The following is a 21,723-nucleotide window of genomic DNA, read 5'->3' on the forward strand; positions in this document are numbered from 1 at the left end:
CATCAAACACCATTGCAATGAGGCAGAATCGGCCTTCTCTCTGCTCCATCAATGTTGACCTCTGACCTTACAAATGGACTTCCATGACTGGTAGAGTTCCCACAAACACACTTGAACTTCAACTTCCTCGAAAAGTGGAGGGCAGGACATAACTTATTGTATTTTCACTTCCTGATCTAATGTTCATGTATCTGTCTATTTATTATGGTGTATATGATGTATATCCTTTTCTATTTATAATGTGTATATACGAGTGTAACATCTGGAATTGGCTTACATTCCACTGGCAAATGGAGTGGTAGAAAGAGGACTGCTAATGGTGCTTGAAGATCGCTCAAGTTCAAACACATTTAAAGACTGACATGTGTTCAGATTGACAAACTAGCTTAGTCGCACTCAATTCAGAAGTCACCCTAATCGCTAAAGCGTATAGGGTTAGCCTCAAGTGTCGTCCTAACGACATGTAGTAAAGCAGCCTGAATCAAACCATGATCCCAAATACACTCTTGGTGATGAAGTATCATTAAAAACTCATATCAACAGTTTGGACAGGCATGCGCTCTCATAAATGGTACTACAGGTCGCTGATTATGAAATAATAAATGGAAAATTAAGATGATCTATTTAAAACGAGTCATGTTTTGGGTTTGAGTTTATTTCGAACATGCATGCATACGACATGATACATCATAATTTCCAGTTTCTCTATTCAACATGTTCGAAAAGGAGTAGGAAGAAGCAATGCTTATTTAATCCTACCCCTTTTCTTTTACATGGCAGTTGCTAAAACTTCTTTTCACTTCCTGTTCTCAATTTATTCACAATAAATTACATAAGTAAAAACAATAAAAATCAATAAATAAATAAATAATTATTGGTGAAGTAAGTATATTCCATATGGTGAGACGAGTAACATTAGCTTGAAACTGAATGGATGGATTAAATAAATGGTTTGTCTTCTTTGTACTTTGTAAACACTTTAAGTTTGAAGAGTTTCTTGAAGTGGATACTTTTAATACTTTGTTTGAAATGTTTGGTTAATCCATTTATTTCCACATAGTGATATACTGAAGTTCTTAAAGGCCTACTGAAATGAGATTTTCTTGTTTAAACGGGGATAGCAGGTGTCATACTTGATCATTTCGCGATATTGCCATATTTTTGCTGAAAGGATTTAGTAGAGAACATCCACGATAAAGTTTGCAACTTTTGGTCGCTAATAGAAAAGCCCTGCCTGTACCGGAAGTATGTGCGTGTGACATCACGGGTTGCAGGTCTCCACTCATATTCCCATTGTTTTTAATGGGAGCCACCAGCAGTAAGAACAATTTGGACCAAGAAAGCGACAATTTCCCCATTAATTTGAGCGAAGATGAAAGTTTTGTGAATTAGGATATTGATAGTGAAGGAATAGCAAAAAGGAAAAAAAAGCGACGGCTCCGGGCGACGGCAGTGTGAGCGTTTCAGATGTAGTTAGACACATTTACTAGGATAATTCTGGAAGATCCCTTATCTTTTTATTGTTTTAATAGTGTTTGAGTGAGATTTTAAAGATTATAAAGTATTGTAAAGACATACCTCAAGGTCGGATGGCTGTGGTGAACACGAAGTGTCTCAGAGAGAAACCGAGGAGCCAAGCTCACAGCTGCTGCTGCTGCAGTACGATGAATAATCCACTGATGTCTCCGGTAAGATATATATCACAATTTCCCCATCCAAAAACAAGCTGGTTGCCGTAGAGAAAACATGTTCGCTTGCCCGCTCCGCTTCACAACAAACAAAGAAACATCGGTTGTGTCTCGGTGCTAAAGACAGCTGCAATACACCGCTTTCCACCAACAGCATTGTTCTTTATAGGCTCCATTATTAAATGAACAAATTGCAAAAGATTCAGCAACACAGATGTCCAAAATACTGGGTAATTATGCGATTAAAGCAGACGACTTTTAGCCGCGAGCGGTGCATCTGCTAATATTTCCTGACAGTCCGTGACGTCACGTGTACGCGTCATCATTCCGCGACGTTTACAACAAAAAACTTGCGGGAAATTTAAAATTGCAATTTAGTAAACTAAAAAGGCCGTATTGGCATGTGTTGCAATGTTAATATTTCATCATTGATGTATAAACTATCAGACTGTGTGGTCGGTAGTAGTGGGTTTCAGTAGGCCTTTAACCTTTAAAATGTGGCCATTTTCCAACCAACAACGTGGATCCAACATTGGACACCAACGCCAAATAAAATTCATCAGGCCGACGAGAAAATTGCATTTCCGCTGCAATATCGAGCGCGCGTAGAGGCAGTGGCATCACAATGTCACGACAACATAGCAACTAGCAAGTGACATGTGTGGCAGTCAACCACAGAAAGGTTTTTGAAATGTTATTGCTAAAACACACCTGTCAAAGGAGCAATTTTAAAAATCATAATGTGCATTTACTGCGATGAGGTGGCGACTTGTCCAGGGTGTACACCGCCTTCCGCCCAATTGTAACTGAGATAGGCACCAGCGCCCCCCGAGACCCCAAAGGGAATAGGAGGTAGAAAATGAATGGATGGATAATGTGCATTTATTAGGGGGAAAAAAGTATATGGCAAGCAGAAAAATTATTGTTTATTTTTTAACTAAGACTATGTCTCCCGACTGGCCTGGGAACGCCTCGGGATCCCCCGGGAAGAGCTAGACGAAGTGGCTGGGGAGAGGGAAGTCTGGGTTTCCCTGCTTAGGCTGTTGCCCCCGCGACCCGACCTCGGATAAGCGGAAGATGATGGATGGATGGATGGATTTTTAACTATTTTGTGTTCAATTACTCGATTAATAGATAAACTAATAAATAACTGACTTCCATCCATCCATTTTCTACCACTTATTCCCTTTTTGGGGTCGCGGGGGGCGCTGGCGCTTATCTCAGCTACAATCGGGCGGAAGGCGGGGTACACCCTGGACAAGTCGCCACCTCATCGCAGGGCCAACACAGACAGATAGACAACATTCACACACTAGGGCCAATTTAGTGGTGCCAATCAACTTATCCCCAGGTGCATGTCTTTGGCGGGAGGAAGCCGGAAGCACGGGGAGGACATGCAAACTCCACACAGAAAGATCCCGAGCCTGGATTTGAACCCAGGACTGAAGGACCTTCATATTGTGAGGCAGACGCACTAACCCCTCTTCCACCGTGAAGCCCAATAACTGACTTACTAAACGTATTGATGGACGCAGCCCTAGTACTGTATAGTGGGCGTGTCCTGGGAATCGAGGGCGTGTCCCGGGATTGAGGGCGTGTCCTGGGATTGACAGGTCAGCAGTTCCGGGTGCCTCTCGTCCGATGTCACGTGGCTGAACAGCTTACTCTGATTGGTTGGTCTCTTCCAGCGGCCAACACTGACATTTAGCCATTTTTATGCTTGAATTCTGGATTTTTTTTAAAAAGTAGAATATCCTTAAAAATCTACAATGTGATGTCGACTGTATAACTTTGTCACAGGAAGTTTTGATCTTTCTTTCGATGGAAAGCCGAATGCGTGTTTGTAGACATGAACTGCCATGTTCTGGCCAGCAGGTGGTGCGAGTTCAGTTCCAGGACGCAGAGGTCCGCTGACTCAGCATTTTGTCGGCGCGCGCAGGCACGCGCCCACGGGCCCGCGCGTGCAAACACAATCACGCACACACCCACGTACACGTACAGTAACGCCTTCTTCCTCCTGGCGAATGACGTCATTCATTGATAGAACATGTTCTCAAGCCACAAAAATTCTAACTTGAATTATCTCGGTTTAAATGTGTCCTGCTTGCTTGAACTCACTAGGTGCAACAGTGGGGAACATTTAGGAGTCTTTGTCATGTGACAAGTATGATGAACATGTTGAACGTGTTTAAAAAAAATAAAAAATAGATAATGCTCATTAATGTGAATTATATTTATATAGCGCTTTTCTCTAGTGACTCAAAGCGCTTTACACAGTGAAACCCAATATCTAAGTTACATTTAAACCAGTGTGGGTGGTACTGGGAGCAGGTTGGTAAAGTGTCTTGCCCAAAGACACAAAGGCAGTGACTAGGATAGCGGAATCGAAGTTGCTGGCACAGCCACTCTACCAACCGAGCTATGCCGCCCTAATGTATTTCATATTTGTTTACTTACTATGGCACAATATGTATTTATAATTTATTTATTCACTGTTCTGTTACAAACAAAGAGCAAGGAATACTGGCCGAAAAAAGGGGTCTATTTAAAAGCTAAAGTCTATAAATGAGTTTTAAAAGGGAACTGCAATTTTTTTTACTTTTTATTTTTACTTCATTCACAATCTTTATGTAAAACAAGAACATATATGTCTTTCTTGTTTTAGTGCATATCAACTTGCAAAATACAGCAAGTGCAAGGTGACTAACAAGGAAGATAATGTGAGTAATCCATTGGGCCCAAAAATCCCTTTTAAAAAAACACCTAAAAAGTGCCAACAATACACCACTTACATCTCGTAACCTGAATAATAGTATTAGAGATATTGTTATTATAAGCGCTAATCAAGGAACCTTAGCCCAAACCTAAGTATTAAATATAAATCATTTGAGGTGCTTAATATGAGGTCTGTCACACCGCTAACGCTCTATCTGGCTGTGATCTGGCCATTATCAGACTTTATAAGCGAATTCTCAGAGTTTGTTGCTGATGTAGTGACGCACACAGATAATATAATTATAAAGAGGGGATTTTAATACCCATATCAATACCCGGTGTGTGGCGCTCCAGACTATAATTGATAGCTGTTGTCTTACACAAATAATTGAACCCTCACATCACAACGGTAATACGATAGACCTACACCTCCAAAGTTATGGTACTCCAATACACTAAAGTAATGTCCAATCACTACTTTATAAAAATCTGAAGTTCTGACGCATTGTCAACAACCTACTAATAACCAAAGGTTCAGCAGTCGCGACATTAATGCTGTCACAACTACGACTCTTGCTGGCCTACTTCCTACAGTAATGGCACCATTTCCAAATTATGTGGGCTCTCTCGATAACCTCACTAACAACTTTAACAATGTCCTGCGCAACACCATTGATAGTATAGCACCACTAAAGCTAAAAAAATCGCCCTAAAAGGCGTACCCTCTGGTTGACAGAAGAAACTAGAGGTCTTAAACTATCATGTAGTTTAATAACTTATAAACACCTGCTTAACTTAGCTAACACTAATTACTACTCCAATCTCATCCGCCTCAATAAAAACGATCATAATATTTGTTTAGTACAGTAGCATCGCTAACCCAACAAGGGACTTCTCCCAGTAGCTCCACCCACTCGGATGATAACTTTATGAATTTCTTTACTTAAAAAATTTAACTTACTAGAAAGGAGCTCCAACTGGGTTTTATTAACGCGGATACGAATGTATGTACGACGGATATTTCCCTCCAAAATAATCCCTCTCTCTTTGAAGAAATAACATTAGAGGAACTCCCGCGACTCGTAAATGGGACAAAACAAACATGTTTACTTGACCCACTTCCTGGGAAACGTATCAACGGACGTTTAACACTTTAATCCGTGATCATTGAACTACATGGCAATTTAATGCCTCCGTCAGTTGATTATTTGAAAGTTAATTTTAAATTGTCACACTCCACATCAGGCACACAAACAGCTGTGTGGCCTCTTTGACGCGTCACAGCTTTACAAACATTTGTACTAAATATAACTTATCACAAACAACATCAGGGTGGTTTTAATAAGTAAACAAAGTTTTATCTACACATTATTATTCACATCCAGCCAGGAAGAAGACGCTGTTGTAGCATGCATACACACACAATATCACCATGGCATCACACGTACACGTGACACGCACTGCCTGGATTGATACAGTCTTTTTACATTTAAAGTGTAATCTTTTTCATGGATGTCAGTGACATTCACGTGTTAGTAAAACTTCATGTTCTATTTTAGAACTTAAATTAAAACTTATAAAAATAATAATTCACCCCTATACAATATCATGCCCTAATACCCTACTGTGCAATACTACCCTTCGAGTGCAATATGTCTGACACTGATTGTTATTTATTACTTCGGTACTCTTGTCTTGTTCTGTATATTGTACAGTATTTTGTATTTGTTTAGTGTTTTGTATATAGTACAGGATTGCTTATTATTTTTATTGGATAGTCGTCTGTTTATTTCAATTGTTGGTTTTTCCTCTATTACCTCTTATGTCATTTATTTCACCCCATATTTGTTCCCACTACTGCACCTTAAGTTGGAGTCTTTAATCTCGTTATATGCAAATATAATGACAATAAAGTCCATTCTATTCTATTCTATTCTATTCTATTCTATTCTCCATCCATTTTCTACCGCTTACTCCCTTTTGGGGTTGCAGGGGGCGCTGGCGCCTATCTCAGCTATAATCGGGCGGAAGGCGGCGTACACCCTGGACAAGTCGCTCCTAATCGCAGGCCCAACACAGATAGACAGACAACATTCACGCTCACATTCACACACTAGGACCAATTTAGTGTTGCCAATCAACCTATCGCCAGGCATTCTATTCTATTCTATTCTATTCTATTCTATTCTATTCTATTCTATTCTTTTCTATTCTATTTCCACAAAGCCAAGCAAAAAAGCATCACGCCAAAGTTCGCCTTGTTAGTATTGAGCCTGCCTTCATGCACGACTTAAGCACTTCTGCCTAACTGATGCGGGGTGGGTGTGTCCACAGGCTGGTTGGGAGAAAACTAATAAAAAAGGAACAAAGCGTAATTACAAGCGTGTAAAAAAACAAAACAATTGAATGCAAAGGGGGGAGTAGGGCCCTTAATGCAATACAATGCATAAGAGTATACCAAAGCAATAGACCCATCCATCCATTTTCTACCGTTTATTCCCTTCAGGGGTCGCGGGGGGCGCTGGCGCCTATCTCAGCTACAATACATTCTTTCAAATTGAATGTTAGTAACTGTATCAGCACAACTGAGAGACACATAGGATGCACTGGACACAGACTTGGCAGTTGAAGAACAAAGCGCTGATACCAGCTGATAAAAAGAGCGCATTCAGGCCTTATGAAGTGGCCTAAAGGCGTGTTCACTTATGTGAGATGTCCCTCCCCTGAGTCAACACACAGACACATCACATGATAGTTGTTCACCAAAAAGGAGTGGCAGAGAGGCACTCTAAACATTGTCTGTTTAACAGGAGCACACCTTGCAGGGTGTGTCACCTGAACTTCACTGACTCACTACTCTGCTATGAAGGTGGTTAGTCTGCACTGTGTGTGATTACATGAATGCTGGGTTTAAAGTGGTAGCCTATACACACTTTGGACGTTTTACTTGGGTCAATGTGCGAAATGTGCTTTTTGGGATAGGTATATTATATTAAAACATTTGCCAACACTGTAAAAAACAAATGAAGCGACATGATTTTTCTGGCATAACCTTCCAGTCAGTAGATCTAGAATTTTTGTTGCAACATCACTTTGTGGAGTTTGCATGTTCCCACTGTGCTGGCGTGGGTGTGCTTTCTCCCACATTCCGTAATATATTCATGTTAGGCATTTGCATACTCTTAATTGCCCCCAGGTGTTAATGTGAGTGTGAATGGTTGGTTGTCTATATGTCCTGTGTGCCTGTGAGATATGACTTTCAGGCGTTTAGCTTCAAAATGGCTATGGAGAGCCTGGAGTGACAATGAAAAAAATATATATATAAAAAAACGCTCAATTAGTTTCTCTGTTTCAAAGATTCTCAAAGCATACAAGTTCTTTGCTGAGTGTATTTTTCAGAACGCAGGGCGCACCTGATAATAAGGTGCACTGCAAATAAGCGGGTCTATTTTCATACAAAAGGTGCACTGTTTTATTAGGTGCTTTAAAGGGGTCATATGATTTTTAAAACATTTTTTTTTTACATAGAAAGCATGGGCTGCACGGTGGAAGAGGGTTTAGCGCATGTGCCTCACAATACAAAGGTCTGACTCCTGAGTAGTCCTGGGTTCAATCCCGGGCTCGGGAGCTTACTGTGTGGAGATTGCATGTTCTCCCCGTGACTGCGTGGGTTCCCTCCAGGTACTCCGGCTTCCTCCCACTTCCAAAGACATGCACCTGAGGATAAGTTGATTGGCAACACTAAATTGGCCCTAGTGTGTGAATGCGAGTTTGAATGTTGTCTGTCTATCTGTGTTGGCCCTGCGATGAGATGGCGACCTGTCCAGGGTGTACCTGCCTTCCGGCCGAATGAAGCTGAGATAGACTCCAGCGACCCCCCACGACCCCGAAAGAGACAAGCGGTAGAAAATGGATGGATGAATGGATATTTAAAGCACTTCCTTGTGGTGTACATCAGTGGTCCCTAACCTTTTTGTTGCTTGCGGACAGGTCAACGCTTGATAATTTGTCCCGCGGCCCGGCGGGGGGGGGGGGGGGGGGGGGGGGGGGGGGGTATGGGGTCGGCGATTTATTTATTTATTTTTTGTCATGCAAAAGGGAGGGTTTTTTTGGGTTGGTGCACAAACTGTAAGTATATTTTGTGTTTTTTGTTGATTTAATAAAAATAAAATAAAAAATACAAATAAATTATAAAAACTCTTCTGCGGCCCGTTACCGGGCTACGGCCCGGTGGTTGGGTCTACATAACATGTAGTTGAGTTTATACCAAAATGGATACATGGATGATACAGCAGAGGATTGGGAGAATATCCTGTGGTCAGATGGAACCAAAATAGAACTTTTTGGTATAAACTCAACTCGTCGTGTTTGGAGGAATAAGAATACTGAGTTGCATTCCAAGAACACCACACCTACTGTGAAGCATGGGGGTGAAAACATTGTGCTTTGGGGCTGTTTTTCTGCTAAGGGGACAGGACGATTGATCTGTGTTAAGGAAAGAATGAATGGGGCCATGTATTGTGAGATTTTGAGCCAAAACCTCTTTCCATCAGTGAGAGCTTTGAATGGTTGACCAAATACTTATTTTCCACCATAATTTACAAACAAATTCTTTAAAATTCCTACAATGTGAATTCCTGGATTTTTTTTTCACATTCTGTCTCTCACAGTTGAAGTGTACCTATGATGAAAATTACAGACCTCTGTCATCATTTTAAGTGGGAGAACTTGCACAATCGGTGGCTGACTAAATACTTGTTTGCCCCACTATAAGTTTTAGTTAGCACACAAGGAATTTGACTTTCTCGACTGTGCTCTTAGTACAAGGTAAAGAATAGGTATCAACAAATAACTGACATGTGCAGACCACATAAGATAATAGTGGAGTGGAGGGTAATATAGCAATAGGATGATAAAGTCAACATTAGCTCGGACATTTTCAGTGACATGTTGCCAAAGATCACATGACCAACTAGGTTGACACTACCAGCAGAGACACAGGGATAATCCTTTAATACACCATCATCATAATGGTCCACTCCTTCATGCGCCAGTGTGCAGGAAGTGGGTTCTTACACCTCACACTGACTCATCACATAGCATTTAGTAGTGCTCACTGTTGCTCTGTGGCGCTTACTTCCTTTCCCAGAGAGCAGCTTAGTTCTCTGCACAGCTGAGTTGTCACAAACTTTGCTTCCTTGGTTCAAACACATGTAGCCTTTTTTCACAGCCGGACAATGTTTAATAGCCTGCATTATAAATGTGCAAAATGTGTTGCTTTACATTCAGTACAGATTGTAATTTGGTCAATCTTTAGGATTAAAGTTAAAGTACCCATGGTTGTCACACACACACTAGGTGTGGCGAAGTTATTCTATGCATTTGACCCATTACCTTTGATCACCCCCTGGGAGGTGAGGGGAGCAGTGAGCAGCAGTGTTGGCCGCCGCCAGGAATCATTTTTGGTGATTTAACCCTTGATGCTGAGTGTCAACCAGGGAGGTAATGAGTCCCATTTTTATAGTCTTCGGTATGACAGTTGTATCTCTGGGGTGTATTCCAGGCCTGCAGTTAAGTGAGAACCTGCAAAAACCCTGACCTGGGGGAAATTCTGGGTTTTCCCTTCCAAAAATTAAGAGGTAAGTCAAACTCAGAGTCAGTTGGTAACTTGCTCCGTGAACCTAACCTGTTCGCTGGCAGGTTTTCTTGAACTGTTTGTTTTTTCACGTCTCCTCCCTCCTGATAAACCTGAAGCAAACTGTCAGACACGGTCAAGTTAATTTGTACACATTAGAAAGTAAAAGTCAATTAATTCCAAAAGATTTATGCCAGTAGAGGATTTTGAGGTCATGGTTAGTTAAAATATACTATTATATAATACTGATAAAAATATATATATTGTCAGTTAATAAAAAAAAAATAATAATAAAAAATCCTTGATTTTATATATTTAATATTAAATGGATTTGTTTGGATAAAATAAAACACCATAAAGATGTGTCTGTTTGTTGTTTTTTTAATCCAAATAAACATTTAGTTTTTCATTATTGTACAAACACCGTTTCCATATGAGCTAAGAAATTGTGTTAGATGTAAATATAAACAAAATACAATGATTTGCAAATAATTTTCAACCCATATTCAGTTGAATATGCTACAAAGACAACATATTTGATGTTAAAACTTATAAACATTTTTTTTTTGCACATAATCATTAACTTTAGAATTTGATGCCAGCAACACGTGACAAAGAAGTTGGGAGAGGTGGAAATCAATACTGATAAAGTTGAAGAATGCTCATCAAATACTTATTTGGAACATGCCACAGGTGTGCAGGCTAATTGGGAACAGGTGGGTGCCATGATTGGGTCTAAAAACAGCTTCCCAAAAATGCTCAGTCTTTCACAAGAAAGGATGGGGCGAGGTACACCCCTTTGTCCACAACTGCGTGAGCAAATAGTCAAACAGTTTAAGAACAACATTTCTCAAAGTGCAATTGCAAGAAATGTAGGGATTTCAACATCTACGGTCCATAATATCATCAAAAGGTTCAGAGAATCTGAAGAAATCACTCCACGTAAGATGGCCGGAAACCAACATTGAATGACCATGACCTTTGATCCCTCAGTATCAAAAAACGAAATCAATCTCTAAAGGATATCACCACATGGGCTCAGGAACACTTCAGAAAACCACTGTAACTAAATACAGTTCGTCGCTACATCTGTAAGTGCAAGTTAAAGCTCTACTATACAAAGCGAAAGCCATTCATCAACAGCATCCAGAAACACGGCAGGCTTCTCTGGGCCCGAGATCATCTAAGATGGACTGATGCAAAGTGGAAAAGTGTTCTGTGGTCTGACGAGTCGACATTTCAAATTGTTTTTGGAAATATTCGACATGGTGTCATCTGGACCAAAGGGGAAGCGAACCATCCAGACTGTTATCGACACAAAATTTCAAAAGCCAGCATCTGTGATGGTATGGGGGTGTTAGTGCCCAAGGCATGGGTAACTTACACATGCTGAAAGGTACATACAGGTTTTGGAACAACATATGCTGCCATCTAAGCGCCATCTTTTTCATGGACGCCCCTGCTTATTTCACAAAGCCACATTCAGCACGTGTTACAACAACGTAGCTTCGTAAAAAAAGAGTGCGGGTACTTTCCTGGCCCGCCTGCAGTGCAGACCTGTCTCCCATCGAAAATGTGTGGCGCATTATGAACCGTAAAATACAACAGCGGAGACCCCGGACTGTTGAACGACTGAAGCTCTACATAAAACAAGAATGGAAAAGAATTCCACTTTCAAAGCTTCAACCATTAGTTTCCTCAGTTCCCAAACATTTATTGAGTGTTGTTAAAAGAAAAGGTGATGTAACACAGTGGTGAACATGTCCTTTCCCAACTACTTTGGCACGTGTTGCAGCCATGAAATTCCAAGTTAATTATTATTTGCAAAAAAAAAAAAAAGTTTATGAGTTTGAACATCAAATATCTTGTCTTTGTAGCGCATTCAACTGAATATGGGTTGAAAAGGATTTGCAAATCATTGTATTCCGTTTATATTTAGATCTAACACAATTTCCCAACTCATTTGGAAACGGGGTTTGTAAGTAAAATTAAAATATGTGCTATTTCTCATAGGCACCGATCCCGTGGGTGCTTCGGGGCCCGAGCACCCACGAGCAATGCCGAGTACCCACGTGGGATTGATGGCAACTTTCAATCTTTAAAATAATTTTTGAAAAATCAATCTTGTTGTAGTTAATTTTGTGGCGAGTTTGGCCCGTTTTACAAAATAATAAAGCCACAAATCATATGGGATATTAAAGGCCTACTGAAATGAGATTTTCTTATTTAAACGGGGATAGCAGGTCCATTTTATGTGTCATACTTGATCATTTCGCGATATTGCCATATTTTTGCTGAAAGGGTTTAGTAGAGAACATCCACGATAAAGTTTGCAACTGGAGAAAAGCCCTGCCTCTACCGGAAGTCGCAGACGATGACGTCACATGTTGATGGCTCCTCATATATTCACATTGATTTTAATGGGAGCCTCCAACAAAAACAGCTATTCAGACCGAGAAAACGACAATTTGCCTATTAATTTGAGCGAGGATGAAAGATTCGTGTTTAAGGATATTGATAGCGACGGACTAGAAAAAAAAAAAAAAAAAAAAAACAAGTTAAAAAAAAAACTATACGCGATTGCAATCGCATTGCATTGAGACGGATTCATATGTTTTTAGAGACATTTTCTAGGATAATTCTGGGAAATCCCTTATCTTTCTATTGTGTTGCCAGTGTTTTAGTGAGTTTAACAGTACCTGATAGTCGGAAGTGTACGTCCACGGCCGGGTGTTGACGCGCAGTGTCTCGGGGAAGTCGACGGCAGCTGTATGGACAGCACAAGCTCAGCTGATATCTGGTAAGAGGCGACTTTTTAACCACAATTTTCTCATGGAAACCTGCTGGTTGACATGCAGTCGGGATCCATGTCCGCTGTGATCCATACTAAAGTTTCACCTCCGTGAATTTTAAACAAGGAATCACCGTGTGTTTGTGTGGCTAAAGGCTAAAGCTTCCCAACTCCGTCTTTCTACTTTGACTCCTCCAATATTAATTGAACAAATTGCAAAAGATTCAGCAACACAGATGTCCAAAATACTGTGTTATTATGCCGTTAAGGCAGACGACTTTTAGTTGTGTGTGTGCGCAGTGCTCATATTCATAACAGCTCGTAACGTCACGCGTACACGTCATCATCACATGACGTTTTCAAGAAAAAAGTCCCGGTAAATTTAAAATTGCAATTTAGCAAAGTAAAAAGGCCGTATTGGCATATGTTGCAATGTTAATATTTCGTCATTGATATATAAACTATCAGATTGCGTGGTGGGTAGTAGTGGGTTTCTATTTTTTTTTTAATAAACACACATTGAGCACGCACTGGCATAATAATAATAATAGATCGACGCTTGGTATTTCCTTTTTGCAAAAATTATAAATATATATTTTCTTTGCTTATATTTCAGATATTTAATCCATCTTGGTCACAATTAAACTTGACATTTTTTGTAATTCAATGAAAAAATAATTTTTTGGAGGGATTTGAACACCTATCCAACTTATCCAGAGTGTACACCGCCTACCGCCCGATTGCAGCTGAGATGGGCTCCAGCTCCACCCGCGACCCCGAAAGGGATTTGATCATTTTAAATATAATCAATTTGTGAGTAAATTGATCACAATAAGCAAAATTACCTTTACATAAGAGCTGAAATGTTTAATATATCTCAAATTCTAGTACATGCTTTCTATGATTTGCAAAAAAAGAATGCCTAATTAGAAATATGAAAAATAACCATTCTGTAAAAATTACTTAGCAATTACATTGAATTTACATGTCAATTATAATTTCAACAAATATTTTCAGCTGTCTTCATGTGTTTTATACTAGTGGGATAACACCTAAATTAAAATTAGCTGCTATTCCATATCAATCCTCCATTTTTTTACCTGTGGGATCACAAAACAATGTGATTAACTGTTGAACCAATCAATTAATGCATTCAAACTTATGGATTGATTTGGGCAGTAATTATATCTCACTTCAGTCTAACATTATATTACTTTATTTATTTTCTTTCTAGAAAAAAATGTGTTCTTACTCACTATAAATACACATTAACACTTTCCCTTCAAGCTGTGTAAAAAAACAACAAATAAAAGTGTTTGTTTTCTCAGTACCTTATCAAATGAATAAATAAATATAAAACAAACAAACAAAAAAAAACAATTCTGGACATTTTTTTTTTTTTTATACCGTAAAATCAGATTTTTTTTTACAGCGTACAGAAAATATATATGTAATAGTCAAAGGCAAGGGGCACGTAATATCATGAAGCAAATACATTTTGGTTGGTAGGGGGATTCAATACTTCACTCATTCAAATGCATGTTTAACATTTCTTTTCCCAAATTCTCTAAAGGGGACCTCGTACGGAAAACCAACTTTTCCTACCTATTGGTACCTGTTTTTATGTATTTGAGATCTGCACACGTGCAAACATATTTTTAATCAAACCATGGAGGCAGGGCGGAAAACTCGGTTGCCTTCTATCATACTTCCTCCAAAGGAGTCGTTTGGAATTTGCCCCATTAGTGACGTTGTTCCCAATTGAGATGTCTTTGGTAGAAATGTACCCAAAGTACTTTGCGCTAGTCCGCCATTGTAGTTTGACGGTGTAGTCAATAAGCTCCATTTTGGCTATCCTCTTGTTGTGGGGCAGACTGGCTCGTAAATGCACATGCATCCTCCGCTGTTGTAATTTCTAATACAAATTAGTGTATAATTCTAACTTATATCTGTCAGTAGGCTCCACAGGGAAGCGCTAAAAACTACAACATGGCTGACGGGGAGAAGACGCAGTCAAAGTAGAGCCATGTAAATAAAACCGCCAACAAATTTTGAAGAAAGGAGCTTGAAGACGGTCTGTAAAACATAATCTATGCAACATTTTCATCAAAGAACCACCATTAAATGTTATATAGACCACAAGGAAGTGTTTTAAATGTAGAAAAAAAAAAATCATAATATGACCCCTTTAAAACGTAACATAATTATCAAGGGGGTCGGGGTAGGGTTAAAAATGAATCAGGGAATGAATTACTAAATGCTTTCAAGACAACAACAGGGCTGGACATGTCTCACACTTTGTCATACCACGAGTCACACCCTTTCGTCTGATACTACCCTGAAGCTGAAAAGCAGACGTTGGTGCGGTTCACATAGAACAGTAAAACTAAAAAGAGAAAGAAAAAAAACGCTTAGCGAGATGAGCTAATATTTACTGAAAAGTAAATATGTCGTTTATTTTTTCATATTTGGATTCAGGAGGTTTTTTATTGCATTTTTATCTTTATTTAACTGCAGTATTTTTTTATTGGAAGTCAAAAGCTTGTGCACTCGTGTTTAATGTTTCAAAATGTTTGAAATATGATGCTATTTATACATCAATAAATACAGTCACACGAATAAAGATTGCCTCCTATTAAACGCTTTAGTAGCCTGGTCCACTCTACAAATAAGAAAACAGTTGTTAGTGTGTGCTTAGTGTTGCTGTAAACATGTTCTTGCAGGCAGCAGAGAATAAACTATGCATGGCATGTCTCCATTTGAAAGTTTGAGGACTGGCTTCACAGGTTACACTGGTTTTCTTAGAGTTAGGACTATTTCCAGGAAGACTCTCAGCTGAGGTTTTCTACCCCACTTAAATTATTTCTGATAGGTTTGACAGTACACTGGCTGAGAGTTGGTGGGCGGCCGAGGGTGCTTTGTTGCTTTGTTGGGTCTGCTCCTGTCTCTGGCCATGCTGCCCCCACCCCAGCAGACGATGGCGTGGAACACGGCAGAGGCCTCCATAGTTTGCATGTTTTTTTGTCGTTTTATTTTTGTGGCTGTGAGTAGAAGTGGCAGGTTGCATCAGCTTTGCTCTTTTAATGTCTTTAATCAATCAATCAATCCTCATGGGGAGATCGGATGCAATAGACGTCGAGTGGGTCTAGCATAATATCGTGAAAGTCCAGCCCATAGTGGATCTAACATAATAGTGAGAGTCCCGTCTATAGTGGGGCCAGCAGGAGACCATCTCGAGCGGAGACGAGATGGTCCTTTGATGGTGCGAGTGTCACTACTTTGTGAACAAATGTAAGAACAACATTTCTCAATGAGCTATTACCACAAATTTAGGGTTTTCACCATCTACGGTCCGTAATATCATCAAAAGAGTCCAAAAATCTGGAGAAATCTCTGCACGTAAGCGATGATATTATGGACCTTCAGTCCCTCAAGCTACATCAAAAAGCGACATCAGTGTGTAAAGGATGTCACCACATGGGCTCAGGAAGACTTCAGAAAACCACTGTCAGTAAATACAGCTTTTTGCTACATCTGTAAGTGCAAGATAAAACTCTATGGAAAGTCAAAACTATTTATCAACAACACCCAGAAACGCCGCCGGCTTCGTTGGGCCCTAGCTCATCTAAGATGGACTGATGCAAAGTGGAAAAGTTCTGTGGTCTGACGAGTCCACATTTAAAAAAATTTTGGGAAACTGTGGATGTCGTGTCCTCCGAAACAAAGAGGAAAAGAAACATCCGGATTGTTATAGGCGCAAAGTTCAAAAGCCAGCATCTGTGATGGTATGGGGGTGTATCAGTGCCCAAGGTATGGGTAACTTGCACATCTGGAAGGCACTATTAATGCTGAAAGGTACATACAGGTTTTGGAGCAACATATGTGCCATCAAAGCATTAACATTATCATGGACGCTGCTGCTTATTTCAGCTAGACAACAGCATGGCTTCATAGTAAAAGAGTGCGGGTAGTAGACTGGCCTGCCTGTAGTCCAGACCTGTCTCCCATTGAAAATATGTGGCGCAATATGAAGCCTAAAATACTACAACGGAGACCCCGGACTGTTGAACAACTTAAGCTGTACATCAAGCAAAACTGGGAAAGAATTCCACCTGAAAAGCTTCAAAAAATGGTCTCCTCAGTTCCCAAATGTTTACTGAGTGTTGTTAAAAGGAAAGGCCATGTAACACAGTGGTAAAAATGTCCGTGCCAACTTTTTTGCAATGTGTTGCTGTCATTAAATTCAAAGTTAATGGTTATTTGCAAAAAAAAAAAAAGTTTCTCAGTCCAAACATTAAATATCTTGTCTTTGCAGTCTATTCAACTGAATATAAGTTGAAAAAGATGAGCAAATCATTGTATTCTGCTTTTAATTATGAATTACACAATGTGCCAACTTCACTGGTTTTGTGTTTTATAATTAAGATACATTGTCGTGACTGCGTGGGTTCCCTCCGGGTACTCCGGCTTCTTCCCACCTCCAAACTCATGCACCTGGGGATATGTTGATTGGCAACACTAAATTGGCCCTAGTGTGTGAATGTGAGTGTGAATGTTGTCTGTCTATCTGTGTTGGCCCTGCGATGAGGTGGCGACTTGTTCAGGGTGTACCGCACCTCCCGCCCGAATGCAGCTGGGATAAACTCCAGCACCCCCCGCGACCCCAAAAAGAGACAAGCGGTAGAAAATGGATGAATGGTTGTGTGAATGCATTCACAAATTCTAATTCATCTGCCTTATGGGTCAGGTCAAAGTCTCTATTCTTGTTATGCTTGTAGCTTCTTGAACTTCGAACATGAGTTTTATTCTTGCACTTTTACATGAGAAATGATTTAAAGGAATGACTTGAAAGGGTTGATGAAAAGTAGACATCTATTGATATAGCTCTCGTACCTGCTCTTATTGCAGCGTGGATGTGTGCCAAATGAATTGGTGAGTGTTCATTCTTCACCCCTGTCAAACAAATCAGCCAACAAGCTTGTTCCCCTCCCAACCTGTTCAACATGTTCCTGGTATGTCACCTACTTCACATACTGGCTCTACCACAACCAGCATCCATTCCGAGGAGCTGGGCGGGGTTCCTTCCAACTTTGCTGTCGGAGTAAAGTAAGTATATTGCAACGTGTCCTTAGGGTCTAAAAGTCAAGCTTTTCCTGTCTGTCTAATGCCCATTCTTCTATTTCCTTTACACCTGTACATGAACACATTTCCCTTTTACCTTTTAATTTTTTACTAAAACAAAAATGATACAAATCATTTTTCAAACTGAGACTCACCGACTTTGTCTCATTTTCTGTGAATAACATATCAGAATACAAACCACATTTCCATATGAGTTGGGAAATTGTGTTAGATGTAAATATAAACGGAATACAATGATTTGCAAATCCTTTTCAACCCATATTCAGTTGAATGCACTACAAAGACAACATATTTGATGTTCAAACTCATAAACTTTATTTTTTTTTGCAAATAATAATTAACTTAGAATTTCATGGCTGCAACATGTGCCAAAGTAGTTGGGAAAGGGCATGTCCACCACTGTGTCACATCACCTTTTCTTTTAACAACACGCAATAAATGTTCAGGAACTGAGGAAACTAATTGTTGAAGCTTTGAAAGTGGAATTCTTTCCCATTCTTGTTTTATGTAGAGCTTCAGTCGTTCAACAGTATGGGGTCTCCGCTGTCGTATTTTATGCTTCATATTGCGCCACACATTTTCGATGGGAGACAGGTCTGGACTGCAGGCGGGGACAGGAAAGTACCCGCACTCTTTACTACGAAATCACGCTGTTGTAACACATGGCTTGGCATTGTCTTGCTGAAATAAGCAGGGGCGTCCACGATAACGTTGCTTGGATGACAACATATGTTGCTCCAAAACCTGTATGGACCTTTCAGCATTAATGGTGCCTCCACAGATGTGTAAGTTACCAATGCCTTGGGCAGTAATACACCCGCATACCATCACAGATGCTGGCTTTTGAACTTTGCGCCTATAACAATCCGGATTGTTATTTTACTCTTTGTTCCAGAGGACACCACGTGCACAGTTTCAAAATATAATTTGAAATGTGGACTCGTCAGACCAACGAACACTTTTCCACTTTGTATCAGTCCACCTTAGATGAACTTGGGCCCAACGAAGACGGCGGCGTTTCTGGGTGTTTTTGATAAATGGGTTTTGCTTTGCATAGCAGAGTTTTAACTTACACTTAAGAGATGTAGCGACCAACTGTAGTTACTGACAGTGGTTTTATGAAGTGTTCCTGAGCTCCTGTGGTGATATCCTTTACACACTGATGTCGGTTTTTGATGCAGTACCGCCTGAGGGCTCAAAGGTCTCTAATATCGTCGCTTACGTGCAGTGATTTCTCCAGATTCTCTGAACCTTTTGATGATGTTATGGACCGTAGATGGAAAAATCCCATAATTCCTTGCAATAGCTCGTTGAGAAATGTTGTTCTAAAACTGTTCGACAATTTGCCTACAAAGTGGTGACCCTCGCCCCATCCTTGATTGTGAATTACTTAGCATTTCATGGAAGCTACTTTTATACCCAATCACGGCACCCACCTGTTCCCAATTAGCCTGCACACCTGTAGGATGTTCCAAATAAGTGTTTGATGAGCATTCCTCAACTTTATCAGTATGTATTGCCACCTTTCTCAACTTCTTTGTCATGTGTTGCTGGCATCGAATTCTCAAGTTAATGATTATTTGCAAAAAATTTTTTTTTTTATCACTTTGAACATCAAATCTGTTGTCTTTGTAGCATATTCAACTGAATATGGGTTGAAAATTATTTGCTAATCATTACATTCCGTTTCTATTTACATCTAACACAATTTCCCAACTCAAATGGAAACGGGGTTTGTACATATTTAATGACCACACACCCACACACATTTCTATTACATATAAGATGTCCAGGTCCACTGGTCCCGGGGCCAATAGAAGTGTGGAAATTGATGTTCTGTGAACCTGGCCCCTCCACTTTATCCTGGAGCATCTGGACTCCCCAGGAACCTATGCCAGGATCCTGTTCGTGGACTTGAGCTCTACCTTCAACACCATCCTTCCTGGACTGCTATGAGACAAGTTCTGCCAGCTCAGCGTGCCCGACTCCCTCTGCAGTTGGATCAATGACTTCCTGACAGACCGCAGACAGCACGTGAGGCTGGATAAGATTATCTCGGACAGTCGAACCATGAACACTGGTACTCCTCAGGGCTGTGTACATTCCCCCTGGCTCTTCTCCCTGTGTACAAACTCCAGTCACCAGTCCGTAAAGCTGCTCAAGTTTGCGGACAACACTACATACACTTATCGGGTTCATCCCGGAAAGCGATGAGTCCGCCTACAGGAGAGAGGTGGACCGGCTGGCGTCCTGTTGTAGCCTGAACAACCTGCAGCTGAATGCCCAGAAAACAGTGGAGATGATGATGGACTTTAGGATAAAGTCAAAGCCCCACCATCCCCCCCTCATCCTGATTGACTCTCCCATCCCCGTCTACATTGTGGACTCCTTCTGTTTCTTGGGCACCACCATCACCCAGGACCGCAAGTGGTAGCCTACCATCGGCTCCCTCATCAAGAAGGCCCAGCAGAGGATGTACTTCCTGCAGCAGCTGAGGAAAATTAAGGTGTCGATCGAGATGCTGGTGCAGTCTTACTCAGCCATCATAGAGTCCATCCTCCCCTCCTCCATCACCATGTGGTTCCCCGGCGCCACAGTCCCAGATAAGCATCAACTTCAGCGCATTGTACATGCTGCTGAGAAGGTGATTGGCTGTTAACTCCCAGCTCTCCAGGACCTGCACTCCAAGACCAAGAGGCGTGTGGGTCGAATCACAGCTGACTCTTCTCACCCTGGTCACAAACTATTCTCCCCTCTCACCTCAGGCAGGAGACTACAGTCCATCCAGACCCACACCTCCCGCCACTTGAACAGTTTTTCCTCTCGGCCATCAGGCACGAACAATAACAAGATCTGATAGCTCAGTTACAGCTAATTTTATTACCTATTCTGTTGTTTTATGTTGCACCAAGAAAAATTCCTAGTTTGTGAACCCGTTCTCAAATAATGGCAATAAAAAAAGTATTTTGATAGCTTGTCTCCAAGTTCCACATTTGCAGCGTGACCAAGGCGAGCAGACCTCACTTTCTTGGCTTCTGTCTGCTTCAATGTTTCACCCTTTCTTCGCGCTCATTTCTATAACCAGTATTTAATCCTCCATATATTCAGCTTCAAAAAGACAAGGTTGTGAATCCTCATTTGTCCAAAAATAGTTGTCTTAAATGTCCGTAACCAAGTCTGCTTTGCATTTGTTTCCGGAAGTAGGAAGTGTGCTGCTATGGAAATGGAAGTAAATGCACCGTAGAAAGTTCCGGTATTGCTTAAAATGAACAAGATCCGGTAAATATTATACATGTTATGAACGTGTTTGTTACTACATTATATATACACAACAGTGTATATATAATGTAGTAAACCTTCAAAATGTCAGGTCTTCATGTTATTTCATAGGGCTTTGAAAGCTAAAATGGTGACTCCTATTAGCTGCATCGTTTTATCTTAAAAAAAAAGAAGAAAATACATTTGTTGGTATTTTTAAGAACAGTTGTGAACAATAGGCAAAGGTCACCTTTAAGAGTGAAAGCAAATTATTTACAAAAATAATCATTTTATATATATATATATATATATATATATATATATATATATATATATATATATATATATATATATATATATATATACATATATACTAACTTTTTGCAAAACAATGTGTGAGCAAACCAAAGAACAAGACACTTCTTTTTAAATCCTTTACACAAATCATTTTGGCCCGACAGTGCCTTTGGTATGTTTCTACTGTGAGATAAGCA

At 40.3% G+C, this 21,723-nt stretch overlaps 1 long non-coding RNA gene across 1 annotated transcript; it reads left to right on the forward strand.

Moving 5' to 3' along the window:
- Positions 1-9,544: 9,544 nt before the first annotated feature.
- On the forward strand, positions 9,545-20,943 carry LOC133553429 (uncharacterized). The gene is made up of 5 exons (XR_009806908.1): positions 9,545-9,868; positions 9,967-10,042; positions 17,738-17,761; positions 17,882-17,935; positions 19,757-20,943. It is a non-coding gene; the product is annotated as an uncharacterized LOC133553429 (long non-coding RNA).
- The last annotated feature ends 780 nt before the right edge of the window (positions 20,944-21,723 follow it).

Source organism: Nerophis ophidion, linkage group LG05 (genome assembly GCF_033978795.1).
Source record: "Nerophis ophidion isolate RoL-2023_Sa linkage group LG05, RoL_Noph_v1.0, whole genome shotgun sequence".
Lineage (NCBI taxonomy): Eukaryota > Metazoa > Chordata > Actinopteri > Syngnathiformes > Syngnathidae > Nerophis > Nerophis ophidion.